This window comes from Astyanax mexicanus, chromosome 8 (assembly GCF_023375975.1).
Source record: "Astyanax mexicanus isolate ESR-SI-001 chromosome 8, AstMex3_surface, whole genome shotgun sequence".
Lineage (NCBI taxonomy): Eukaryota > Metazoa > Chordata > Actinopteri > Characiformes > Acestrorhamphidae > Astyanax > Astyanax mexicanus.
This window is the reverse complement of record NC_064415.1, coordinates 33,624,254-33,628,600: the sequence shown is the minus strand read 5'-3', so window position 1 is coordinate 33,628,600 and position 4,347 is coordinate 33,624,254.

Sequence of the window (4,347 nt, the reverse complement as noted above, 5' to 3'; positions counted from 1 at the left end):
CTGCTGAAGAGCCGGACTGGATCAGCTAACTACACAGCTCAGGTATTTAATAAGATTCATCTTATTTCTGCGTTCTGTATCTGTAACACTCACTCATTATCATCAGGCTGCAAACTAGATCCTTTTTTACTGTATTATAAGATCTCAGTGTAGTTCTGATGCTTTTTAAACTAGAATATTGGGATGCACTGAGTTACTGAGTTTAACTGATAGTTTTAATGGAGAAAATAAACACTTTTTTTTTTCTATTTTCCACACTCAGCAGCTTGAAAAGAGGAAACATGCCATCAGCTGTTTGTGTTTGTGTATGCCTGACCACGAGTGTGTGAGACAGTAAGCACAAAATGTAGCATAAATAAAAGATAATCTAACAGAATGTCAATTTATATATATTATATATATATCAACACTCCAACATTTTTCACATGTTGATAAAATATAATGTGCTTTTAATTAAATAATAATGTACTTTTTGTATATTCACAGTCTGAACTGTGGTTGAGCTTGTTGCTGACTGTTCACACAGACTGGTAAGAACTGATACCATTGTTAGCTAACCAGTCTAACCAAACGTTCTCCCTAAACAAAGAGACTCCACTTTCTTTCTCTTTTTATGCTTCCTTTTCTTTTTTGTATGTGTATTCGTGATGGGGCCCCAGGTGGCACAAGGTTTAAAAATTATGATAACCAGTATATTACCATAGTTTAATGTGTAGTTCCTGCAAACTTGACCAGGCCTTCTTATCCTACATTACAAAAAAAATATGCTTCTTGATGAATGGTAAAAAAAAAAAATCCCATATACACATACCTAAACCATGTAAATAGCCCTTCTAGAAGAGTTGATGCTGTTATAGCTGCAAAATGTGGGACTGCTGCACTCAAATGTTGCAATGAATTAAAATTCCCATCTCTACTGCTCTAGTGGTGGTGCTAAATTTGCAAGCTTTGGTTAGCGTACTTTATTAAAGCTCAGTGATTACCGTATTTTTCGCACTATAAGGCTCACCATATTATAAGGCGCACTATCAATAAACGTCTACAATGTCTAAAACTTCTAATTCAGCAGGTCTCACCCCTGGGTGGTGGAGGGGGGGAGGTAGCTAAGCTAAGTAAACAAAACTGCAATAAAAAAAGAAACATTTTCTTATAAAGTTAAACGAGTGCTGGATGTTAATCAACACAGATTTATTTTCTGAAAACTGTTAATTTGGGTGAGTAAAGCGCTTTCTTTTATTTACAGTTAGCTTAAATTCCAGCACTAGCACTAGGCTGGAGCACTAGCATTAGCGGCTAAACACTTCAGCAGTGCTAGCTCAGGTTAGAAGCAGACCACAAGCCGATAATACTCCTCTCTGAAGGGAGCAATAGCTAGCACAGTTAGCAGGTAATGCTAATGTTACTCCAGCAGTTCTAGCCAGGGTTAGCAGCAGGCTACAGGCCGATAATACTCACCTCTGAACGGGAAAATAGCGGTTAGCGGCTAATGCTACTCCAGCCCTGGTGCTGGAGAACTAAATTGAAACTCCTGTATAACACTGCTATTTGTGAGTGTCTTTACTGCTCCTTACAGCCTGACTGGTAAAATTCATACATAAAGACGCATTGGATTAAAAGGCGCACTGACGATTTTTGGGAAAATTGTGTGGAAAAATACGGTACCTGTTTAGGAGAAAAATAGCCAGATTGCTAGTTTCTGAAGCTGCAGCACAATATCTGTGTGCTGTTGTGTTCTATACCTGACAACCCCTGGTGTGGAAATATGACTGGAGAAAGGGAATGAAGGTTAAGCGAATGAACAGAGTTAATACACTGCTCAAAAAAATAAAGGGAACAGTAAAATAATACATCCTAGATCTCAATTAATAAAATATTCCAGTTGAAAATCTTTATTTATTACATAGTGGAATGCGTTGAGAACAAAATAACATTTAAAAAAATTATCAATGTAAATGAAAATTATTATCTCATGTCTGGATTTGGAATCATACTCAAAATTAAATGACAGTCAGATCCAACTTCAGTGGAATTTCCTCAAGACAAGTTAAAATGATTTTGCAGGGATCTTGCACTGCTCCTCCCGTTCCTCCTTGCACAACGGAGGAGGTAGCGGTCCTGCTGCTGGGTTGTTGCCCTCCTACAGCAGTGTTGGGAGTAACGGCGTTAAAACTATTTTTCAGTAACGAGTAATCTAACTAATTACTCTGACTGTAACTATAACGCCGTTACCATTTCCAACACCCCGTTACTGCACGTTACTTTAGCCTCTATGAACTTTTTTTTGGTTTGCCCTGGTTAACCCCTCCTCTTTCCGGTGAACTTGAGCTTCTGGCCGCTGTGCCTGTGGTTTGGCGTGGTGAAGTGAGGCACAATTGTGACGATTTGCTGCTCTAATCAATTCAGTGATTGCCCTGGACAGGCCAAGTTCCGATTTAAGGACGTTAAGCTTTTTTAGCTGCTCCGGTTTTTGTGGTGCTGCTGCTTTCTCTTTTAGAGCTTAGATTCTCTGCCCGAACCCGACCTGACCCAAAGACTGTCCCAAAATCGGGCTCCTATTTTTATTTTATATAAAGCTCTGGTGTGATAATCACAATGTTGCTAAGCAACCAATTATTATTGTTCACTAAAGCGAACGAAATAGCGAAAACTGAAAGTGAAAAAACATTTGAGTTGAATCTAATAAAAACGGTAATTAAAAGGAAAAAACATAACTATCTCTAACTGTATTTTGTGTTTATAAAACTAACTAAAACGAACTAAAATTACTGAATTTTCGTGTTTAATTTATTTATAAGAGCTGTTGTACAGCGGAGTTGTACAGCGGGCGGTGTAGCCGCAAAATACGACAGAAAACACTGAGAAACAGAACTACAGTATGTATGGGATTACAATATAGCAAATATCTCTCTCTCTCTCTCTTTCCCTTTCTCTCTTTCTCTCTCACATTTATTAGATTGATCTCTCTGATGAGCTGTGTGAAAACTAATAAAAACTAGCAAGCCCACCCTAAAAACAAATTAAAACTTACTGAATCAAACTATAATAAAATGAAAAATGTAATCACGTAGCTCTGGGGGCACGTGAACGCCTCCGCGTTTGACTTGCAGCACTGTGTGTAGCTGTTCTTAAAAATCATTTTAATTAAATAATAGTTTTATGCTATGTTTCAGTGTTAATTAACATAATTCTGATTATATTTCACTCATTCAATCAGCCCGAATACAGACAGTTTATGGTTTGGGTTGGCTCGGGCTGATAATGACAGTTTATGGTTCGGGCTTGGGCAGAATGTGCACGGGCTCCGGCTGGGTTGGGTCGGATTTTTTGCGCCCGATCTAAGCTCTATTCTCTTTTGGTGAAACTGTTATATTAATACCATTTTAACGGTCATTAGATTGTTGTTTTTGTCCATTATTTTGTTTTGTTTATATATACATATTTCCTTTGAGTGTGGCTTGGTTTGTTTAACTCCATCCCCAGACGCGTTTTTCCGTTTTTTCCGTTTTTTTCAGTATTATATGTTTTAGTAATTTTCTTTGGTTCTGTGAAGAATTTCGTTTTTATTTTTTGTAATTCGTTAGATTATATTTTTGTCAACATTTTGGGTTTATTATCGTTTGGTATTTTTCTAATAATAGTAAATACATAATTCATTTCCTTTTTTTTTGACGGGCGAATAATAAAAGTAACGGGATAGTTACTTTTACTGGTAACTAGTTACTTTTATAGTGGAGTAACTCCGTTAGTAACTCAGTTACTTTTTTGGAGAAGTAACGAGTAACTATAACTAATTACTTTTTCAAAGTAACGTGCCCAACACTGTCCTACAGCCCCCTCCATGTCTCCTGGTGTACTGGTCTGTCTCCTGGTCTCTGCTTCATACTCTGGACACAGTGATAACAGACACAGCAGACACAGCTCGCACTGATGTGCCATCCTGGATGAGCTGCACTACCTGAGCAACTTTTGTGGGCTGACAGTGCAAAAGTGACCAAAACATCAGCCAGAAAGGATGAGAACAGAGAGAAGGTCTGTGGTCACCACCTGCAGAACCACTCCTTCATAGGGGTCGTCTTGCTAAATGTCTCTCATTTCTACCTGTTGTCTGTTCCAACAGCAGGTAAAATTGATTCACAATCAGTGTTGCATCCTAACTGGACAGGTTAATTTTAAAGTTTAAAGTTTGATTTACTTGGAGTTACATTGTGTTGTTTAAGTGTTCCCTTTATTTTATGAGCAGTGTAAATAAATATAATCCCTAATGGTTCATTACTACTATCTGTGATCTAGTGATAATTATAAAGTGACTTAAAAAATGTAGCAATGCCGGCGAACTGACGCATCACG